The sequence below is a fragment of the Macrobrachium nipponense genome, chromosome 2 (assembly GCF_015104395.2).
Source record: "Macrobrachium nipponense isolate FS-2020 chromosome 2, ASM1510439v2, whole genome shotgun sequence".
Classification (NCBI taxonomy): domain Eukaryota; kingdom Metazoa; phylum Arthropoda; class Malacostraca; order Decapoda; family Palaemonidae; genus Macrobrachium; species Macrobrachium nipponense.
Genome location: NC_087201.1, coordinates 4,871,506 through 4,881,505, shown reverse-complemented (window position 1 = coordinate 4,881,505; position 10,000 = coordinate 4,871,506).

Sequence of the window (10,000 nt, the reverse complement as noted above, 5' to 3'; positions counted from 1 at the left end):
CGGCTCAAAGTTGCGCAGTTTGGAACGATGTAAGCAAGATCTTGTTTTCACACACGTCTGAGGTACTCGGAACAGAAGCTTTAATTGGTGTGATACCCAAAGTGTTTGTTTTTTCTTTGAGTTATCTACGTTCGCTTTTTTTAATATTAACAGTTTCTGCTGTGAAGCTATTATTATCCCTTGATTGTGCCATTACCTAGTGTTCATTCTTGAACATATGCTCGTTAAACAGGCATCTTTTACAGATTTATTGCTTTTATATTTGTTTACTCTCATACTCTCCTTTAGTATCTATGTATATAAATGCTATATACATGGATACTAAAGGATGGTATCTGGCAGATTTATTTATTTATTCAAAAATGCTACAAGCTTTCAAGTATAAAAATCCTCATTATCAAGCATCCGTGAAAGGACCGAATATGCAGACCAGCTTGTAGCTTGTTTGAATAAATAACTACGCTAGATACCATCCAGTTTGTTATAGGGCCCTTTAAGTTAATATACTACTGCACAGAATAATTGTGTTTGTGATAAGATACTATGTCTATCGATCTTTCGAGTGAAGGTTGCAAGCTTTATTTCGGTTACTCAAAAGAGTACTGGATTTTATGTGCAAAATTATCCGAGGCCTATTTGCTGTTCTAATTTGCTACGTCATTCAATTTCGTTCCACCAAGATGTCTGAGAGATGGTATATATATATATATATATATATATATATATATATATATATATATATATATATATATATATATATATATATATATATGATATATATAAAAGGAAATTACCACCCCCCACTTCTGGCAACTCAGCGTCAGAAAGGCAGATAAGAATCAGACATAACTTCAAAGAAACTAACTGGAAGCATCAGATGAATTTAAAAGTTCTTATCAACTATATTAGTGGATGATCCAGTTTTTCTTAAAGGTTAACCACAAGAATTCTATTTGATTTTTTCGTTTACCCGGGGAGTAATCCTACAAAATATTATGTTGTTCTTGTTGGGTGGTTGGAGAGGTCTATGAAAAAGCTAAAATGGTTTAAAAAAGGTGTTTTTTGGATTAATTTATTTATGAGAATGAAATTGTAAAAAATAATGTGCATGTTAAATAGTTTGAGACAATCATTTCTATAAAAATATAAACGCATTTATTTTAATTTCCGTCGGTGAAACAAACTTTCTAATATTTGACCTTAGATTTTACCCGCACCACGAGTAAGCTGGAGATCGGATCACATCTTGTTAACATAATCAGTAATGCAGCCTAAAATTCCTTCCGTCATGTTAATTTTAATTAATCTTCCGTTCCTTTTTAATTAGGTAGCTACTGTCCTCTCCGACCAATGTTACCTCTGTATATTTCTGTAAGTTTTTTTATGTATCTATATAATTTGAATCTTTCACTCTGAATGTTTCGCTAAGCAAAGGCGAGACATTCTATAAACCAAACATATAAATGGGGAAAATAGGGTTTATTTATTATGCGTAAGTTGAAACAGTAACCAGAGTTCTTATTTTGCAATGAGCAGCACATCATACTAAAATCCTTTGAATAATTGCGGAATGGAGATCAGTTTTATACTTACCTTCTTTCATTCTCACCCAGAAACTCGTCACGGAGAGAAAGGTTATCATTGTTAAAAATGCTGTTACAAACGTTAATTCTTAATACGGAGGTAAATGAAATACATTATTTTTCTTAGGAGAGAGAGAGAGAGAGAGAGAGAGAGAGAGAGAGAGAGAGAGAGAGAGAGAGAGAGAAAGGGGTTTCGAAGGATAGGGAGGGAGGTAAAGAATTACCAAACATGGTCAGCTCAACAAGTCTAACCAGAGTAGTAGATATAGGAAACGAACGTTATAAGGTAGTATTTCTGCATTTTTTCATATACTTCTCAATATTAGTTCCTCACTCTTGTTAAGAAAATAACGTATATAAATAGAAAATAGAGAATTTTTTTTTTTATTTTCCCTCAGGCCTCTCGCCTCCATTGGAAATAGTGACACCCACCAGTTTAAAAACCAATGCTTTAGAACAGGAAAGTTATGATTAATTTATGAGAATGAAAATGGGAAAAATAAATAATGTGCATGATAAACAGTACAGAACGAATATCTCTAATAAAATATAGCGTATTTATTTTAATTTTCGTCTGTGAAACCACTCTATTTGCCTGTAGATTTTAGCACGCACCCTGAGTAGGTTGGAGGTCGGATCGCCTTGTTTTTTTTATGACTGCAATCGAATTCTATCCTTATGCTGTATGACATCTTAGTTGTTTACCTACCTCGTGGGATTCTAAGCTTGTAATGAAGCGCTTTTGATTTGATATCGAACATAAAGAATGTCAAAAGACAGTGTCACTCGATGAGCGGCATTATTCAGGTTAGGCATTTTACAGCTATTAACAATTAGCAAATATAGCGTATTGCCCTTGGAATACTGCATGAGGACGCATTTCTAAGGACATTTTCAAGTTTCGCAATTATTCAAGCCGTTTTTTAACTAGAATTTCTCTTCGTTTTCGAACGTTGCATCAAGATGCTACTGGAACTTTCAGAGCAGATATGCTCGGATTCCAAAATTCCAGAAATTTAATATCATGAAGTCTAACGTCACTTTCGTATCACTTTGTAAAACAATACTTGCATTCTTTACTACGCATAGTATATGCAAGGACTGCAAGTATTTATATTCTGGGTAATTTCGCGCATCATGATGTTCAGCAAAGTCGTGCGCAAACACTGTGCCCAAGAGATGGTTCTGACAACACGAGTAACGTAATAGCATACCGATATACCGTATAGTTACCTTCAGAAATACCATGAAATACATGATACCTTAAAATTCCTGTTAAGTTGTATGAACACCGGTTGGGAAAGAGCTCAAGCCAGCCGGAAACGTTTGCAGAAATATAATCAACTCGATGAAAGAGGCAGACATTTGTTGAAGGGGAGGCTGCATACACAGACAGGAAATACATATGTCTCGGTGGAAAGAAGTCGAATTTAGTTCTCTGGAATATCAACAAAGAATATATGAACGCAGAAACCGTCAGAACGGCAAGATGAAATGCGAGAAGGTGGCAAGTGTTGACGGTCAGGTATAGCTCGTTGCGGGGGTTTCCAGTGGTCCAGTAATTTTACTTAGTTGTTGTTAAACGCAATATAAATAGATCGCGAAATATCGTGTCGTCTTATGCGGTGAGGTAATTAGCATATTGTAACGTGCTTGTTTGCATTATAGTTTTTAATTCGGGAGTAAGTAGTTGTTTGATAGTTTTAAGTTGGTATTCAATTAGATTGTTTTCATTTTTAACCCTCTTCCATTGGTTCCCTTATTACCTTGTTATACTATACAAGCCGATATGGTTATGTACTGAAAGACAGGAGCAGTCATCACTCAGTCCGCAGAATGGCAGCAACTCCTCCTCCTATTCCTCTAAGCCTTCTGTGAAATTAAAATAGGAATGATCTTAAAAACTCCTTGACCGAGAGGTCATTACATATCCTGAGATCAATTCCTCGACTCCAAGTACATGCAAAAATAAGTAACCAAAACTTTTTGAGATTCAGAGTTTCCCTTTTTCCTTTTTAAGCTGTAAAAGGACCTAGGTAGTCAATAAAAACATTATTGAAGGGAATAGATGGTGGGTCAGACCTAAAATCTCTATAAACATTTTGATTCAACTGGAAAGTTCTGTTGTTGAATCTCCTACAATGAACACAAGTTTTAAGAATTTTCTTAATGGTAGAAAAGTGTTTAGGAACATAAAACGTACGTCTAATGGCAGACAATACAGCATAACATCCAGAGTGGGATAATTTCGAATGAGCATCAAGAACAATTAGTCTAGTTAAAGCACTATCCCTCGGCAACAATATAGGAAATTCATTTTGACCAACCCATGTCTTAAACTTACTTTTCACCCTAATAACGTTTATTAATTGTCAAGAAAAACATTTAGTTGAGTAACTATCTTAGGTAGGTCTTTAAGTCTAACCTTTCGATCCTGAAAATACGAAAAAACTTCAGGGGAAAAGATTTTTGCTCTGTAGATATAATCTGGCTAAGGGCCTGAGCAAACAGGTTACTATTAGGTGATTTAGGACTGTCTTCTATCCCTATCTTCTGCTTCCATTTCATAACACACCGCAAGACTCTTCGGTGAATCAAAACCAATCTCCTGAAATCAGAAATATCATTAGGGTCTATTAAATGAGCATTTTCGGAACTATTTAGAGAATGTTCAGAATTAATTCCCACATACATTATGATCGATGACAGGAGCCATTTTGTCAACAGTCAGTGGATTAGGAATGACAACAGATAATTCATCTTCAGTCTTAATAAAGTTTGAATCTGGTCCAATAAGATAATTTGTTTTCATAAGAGACCTATAAGAAAAGGGGCGAGTAGTGCTGTCTGCTGGGTTTTCTTTTCCTGAAACAAAACAAAACTTAACAGGGTACTTTTCACATAACCTCTGGATTGCATTAAGCCTGTTAGTGGTAAATACACTAAGTCTCTGCATTTTTTCCATCTTGGACACACAAGAATCGAGCCAATGAAGTGAGCATATTGAATCCGTATACAACAGTAATTCAGATATGTTAACTGGCTTCATACACACATCACCTGTAAGGTCTCTGTGTAAGTCCATTAAGCTTTCAACACCAAACAAAACTGCATTAAGTTCCAATGACGGAATCGACTTATTCTTCAAATGTGTATTAACCATACGGTTTTTAGCTTGTATAAACAACACCGATTTGTCTCAACATGACATATAAAAACTACAACACCATAAAGAGAACGACTGGCATCTGTAAATGCTATTAGTTTGTATTCACCGTCCCTAGGACCAACAAACCTTGGCACTCTGATTATGGGGGAGGAATTTGCCTGCCTACATATGTTTTTTCCATTCACGAACCAAGTCATTATTAAGAGGTTTGTCCCAATCAAGTTCTTTACAACATTGGAGCCTGTGCATGAATAACCTACTTCTGTTCATGAGTGGCAAATAAACCCAAAAAATATCGAACTGTGCAGCTATGGTGGTCAAAACCTCACGTTTAGTACTGGCATCAGCATTAAGATTGATAGGCTTGGTGAAAATTTCATCACTTACCCTATTCCATGTCAAACCAAACAATTTATTCTCTATAGGTGTCTCAATTTTCATATCTTTATCAATTCTACTCTGCAAAGAAATATCATTAGTTATTAACTGCTCTACTGAAAATTTAAAGGACTCGAAAACTTTGGTAAAACCGAATAAGCCCACTGAAGGGTATCAAGATTTTCACAAGAATAGGCTCCGTTGTCCATGTATGTTAATGAATAGATCAACCTTTTACATTCTTTCAGTTTGTCATCATCTTTATCAGAGTTGATAATCAATATATAAAAAAGTGATATCATAAGGAGAAAAGGACTGCAACGTAAACCAAAACTTAGTCTGACATTGCGAAATGGAACCAGGGTATAGTCATCTTTCTAACATTACGAAACCAGTAAAATAGAAGTTTTGCCTGATCGTTCTCACTCAAAGTCAACTATTGAATGCCTTTTTCAAGTCAAATGTCAATAATTTCTTGTCGAACCGAAGATGAATGAAAGCGGACAACATTTTCTGGTTCAGACTAGGGCCCGGGAACATACACTGGTTATGGACAAATTCAGAGCTTTATTACGTTCATTTTCACTCAAATTCGAGAGATAAACTATCCTACATTTCGTTGTCTCACGTTGAGGCTTGAAAACAGCCATGTGGGGAATGAAAGAATAATTTGGGTGTTGCTAATTTCAAATTGTTCAAGATTATTTACAGGTTCAATAATACCCTCGGCTAACTGATCTCTGAAAGTCTGATCCATCAATTAGCAACGTTCCCTTTTTAATCTTTTCTTGCGTTTCTTTAATGTAGACTTTAAAATTAATTTAGCTAACCTCTCATTCTTAGCGAGTAAATGAGATATTTTACCATTCCACAACAAAGGAACCCTAATCCTGCCATCTGTTTCCCTGAAAAGATTCTTTAGCGTGAAGTCAATTAACTTCCTATTCAGATCAGTTGTCTGCTCATCACATTCAGGCTGATCATAACTAAGATAATTACGGCATTCTGCCTCAAGTATATGGTTAGTGGCCTCTCTTAACTTTTCCTCTATGACCTTGCCGTTAGTGTTCAATACATTAAAGTTTACAACTAGTAGCAATATTACCAAAATCAGGTCTTTATTTCATCACTAAATGAGGGACTAACATCATCACAACCCAATAAAAAAAGAATGTGTGCATATACTTACAGAAGAGTCCACAACTGGGGAAGATAACAACGGCTCACTGGAATCAGTGTTCATGCAATAGAAATTACTGTCGCGTGTCTGCAAATAATCCACATTATTGATCAATCTGTCAAGGTTACCTGTTAGCATAATGCCATGCAACGTATCAATATATACAGAGGGGTCATTATTGCCAAATACAACGTCTTTTCCCAACAAACAATGAGAGGAATCTGAACCTAACAAGACATCAATGTCACTAATTTCACTAGATTTTTGGTCTAAAAAGGCATCAGCAAAGGAATAACCTTTATATTTAAAGGAAAGGCTTTAATAACCTTCCCTAAACCAGGTAAGGACAACTTTATATTTATTGAAGGCACAACCATAGCAAACACCTCAACTACACCAGTGGTAAAAGTAATAGGCAACTGTACTATTCTAGTTTTATATGGACCTTGGGCCCATTAACCCATTACTGTCGAGTCAACATCATTGCATATAACTTTAAATTTACCAAAATTGGCTAGTCTCTCCGATACAAAAGTGCTTTGTGAACCGGTATCTTTGAGCCCTCTGAATAATCTCCCTTGACCTGAAACTTGGAAAGTAAAAGTTGGAAGAGCAGATCTACTACTACAATTAGGTAGTACTTGCTACTCCACTGTTCGTCGCTGTTTTAACTGTAACAGAACTAGACTGCTCCCTCCTTTTTACTTTTGGTCTTGGAGCATTGTCTTTATGCATAAAAAGGAGAAATGCCAACCGCCACAATGATAGCACTTTTTGCGAAACCTGAAAGAACATTTAGTAGTCGGGTGCATAAAACTTCCACATTTTACACAGCCATTACACTCTGACAATTTAGATACTTTCTCCTGTGCAGTAGGGAATTTTGGACATTTGGACATAAGTGATTAATATCCTTTGAATCTACCTTTTGGCATAAGTTACAGCATTTTGATGCATTGTTAATATTTAGAGTCGACTTTGATAGCCAAACTAGTTGAAGTATCCTGATTCTTCCCTTGAATATTTCCAGAAATAGCGGGGGACCTTTAAACTTTGAAATTTTCCTAGCATCTCATACATTTCAGTGGCAGTAAAGAAGTTATCCTTAATATCCTTACAGCTAGGACGAGTTTGATTGGTAATCTGAACCAACTCTTTCTTAAATTGTTCATTAAGGCTGACCATGCAAAGTTACTGTATAAAATCATCTGCCGTTATTTCTAGTGTACTAACAGATTGAAGTATAGTCCTGAATTTTGAAATATATAAATATGGATCATCTGAAAGCCCTAACTTAAGTTCTGTCAACTGCCTGATCGTGTTTACCTTACGAGTGCTTTCCGAAGCAAATGCTGCCTTCAAAAGCTCTACTGCATCATTAAAGGTTTGCTTGTCCGCCTCTAAAGAATCTAACAACAATTTAGCACGACCGTCTACTTGCTGCTTGAGCAACAACAAAAGATCACGATCTGGGTATGTAAAGGAACTAGTGGTACTTCGGAATTCCTTAAGAAATGACGTGAAGTCCTCGTTTTCTTTACTGGTAAACCTGGGTAAAGGAGCAGTGGGCTGCTTTAACAAAGAACGAGCATTATCAATGCTAACATTAGAATGATTAGAGAGAGAAGCAGGCAGCAAAGACAAGCAAGTCTGGATTCTATCCTGGTATTCCTGACATAAATCACTCTCGGCATCTAAAGCCGCCTCTGTTACCCCGTCATCTGAAAACTTCAATTCAAAAAATTCTTTGTCCAATTCCAATAAACTCTTCTGGTAGTTAAGCAGAAGACCCTTTTCGGTCGTTTGCAAGGCTGGATCTAAACCCCTGTAACTATCACGTTTATCATAACAAACAGTAACTTTTTTACGAACCGTTTTGCGCCTGGAAATTACAGCTTTTAAATCTGACATTTTAATCTAGCTGAATAAAGTTACCTAAACAAAAGCAAAAACAGATCGCGTAAATCTATATAAAACTAATTGAACGCCGGGTACCTGTAAATGGAGCTAAACAAACAAACTGCTACATTCAATATACACCGAATTAAACACGCGCTAAATATAAGTACGCCAAAAGAACTTAATACATGAAAGCAAAAAAAAGTGCTAAATTATTATAGTCACGTAAGAAATAACTGTAAAATCTCACCGAACTAAAACTATAATGCAAACAAGCACGTTACAATATGCTAATTACCTCACCGCATAAGACGACACGATATTTCGCGATCTATTTATATTGCGTTTAACAACAACTAAGTAAAATTAACTGGACCACTGGAGGAAACCCCCGCAAACGAGGCTATACCTGACCGTCAACACTTGCCACCTTCTCGCATTTCATCTTGCCGTTCTGACGGTTTCTGCGTTCATATATTCTTTGTTGATATTCCAGAGAACTAAATTCGACTTCTTCCACCGAGACATTTGTATTTCCTGTCTGTGTATGCAGCCTCCCCTTCAACAAATGTCTGCCTCTTTCATCGAGTTGATCATATTTCTGCAAACGTTTCCGGCTGGCTTGAGCTCTTTCCCAACCGGTTTTCATACAACTTAACAGGAATTTTAAGGTATCATGTATTTCATGGTATTTCTGAAGGTAACTATACGGTATATCGGTATGCTATTACGTTACTCGTGTTGTCAGAACCATCTCTTGGGCACAGTGTTTGCGCACGACTTTGCTGAACATCATGATGCGCGAAATTACCCAGAATATAAATCCTTGCAGTCCTTGCATATACTATGCGTAGTAAATGCAAGTATTGTTACAAAGTGATACGAAAGTGACGTTAGACTTCATGATATTAAATTTCTGGAATTTTGGAATCCGAGCATATCTGCTCTGAAAGTTCCAGTAGCATCTTGATGCAACGTTCGAAAACGAAGAGAAATTCTAGTTAAAAACGGCTTGAATAATTGCGAAACTTGAAAATGTCCTTAGAAATGCGTCCTCATGCAGTATTCCAAGGGCAATACGCATATATTTGCCAATTGTTAATAGCTGTAAAATGCCTAACCTGAAGAATGCAGCTCATCGAAGTGACACTGTCTTTTGACATTCTTATGTTCGATATCAAATCAAAAGCGCTTCATTACAAGCTTAGAATCCCACGAGGTAGGTAAACAACTAAGATGTCATACAGCATAAGGATAGAATTCGATTGCAGTCATAAAAAAAACAAGGCGATCCGACCTCCAACCTACTCAGGGTGCGTGCTAAAATCTACAGGCAAATAGAGTGGTTTCACAGACGAAAATTAAAATAAATACGCTATATTTTATTAGAGATATTCGTTCTGTACTGTTTATCATGCACATTATTTATTTTTCCCATTTTCATTCTCATAAATTAATCATAACTTTCCTGTTCTAAAGCATTGGTTTTTAAACTGGTGGGTGTCACTATTTCCAATGGAGGCGAGAGGCCTGAGGGAAAATAAAAAAAAAAATTCTCTATTTTCTATTTATATACGTTATTTTCTTAACAAGAGTGAGGAACTAATATTGAGAAGTATATGAAAAAATGCAGAAATACTACCTTATAACGTTCGTTTCCTATAGTCTACTACTCTGGTTAGACTTGTTGAGCTGACCATGTTTGGTAATTCTTTACCTCCCTCCCTATCCTTCGATACCCCTTTCTCTCTCTCTCTCTCTCTCTCTCTCTCTCTCTCTCTCTCTCTCTCC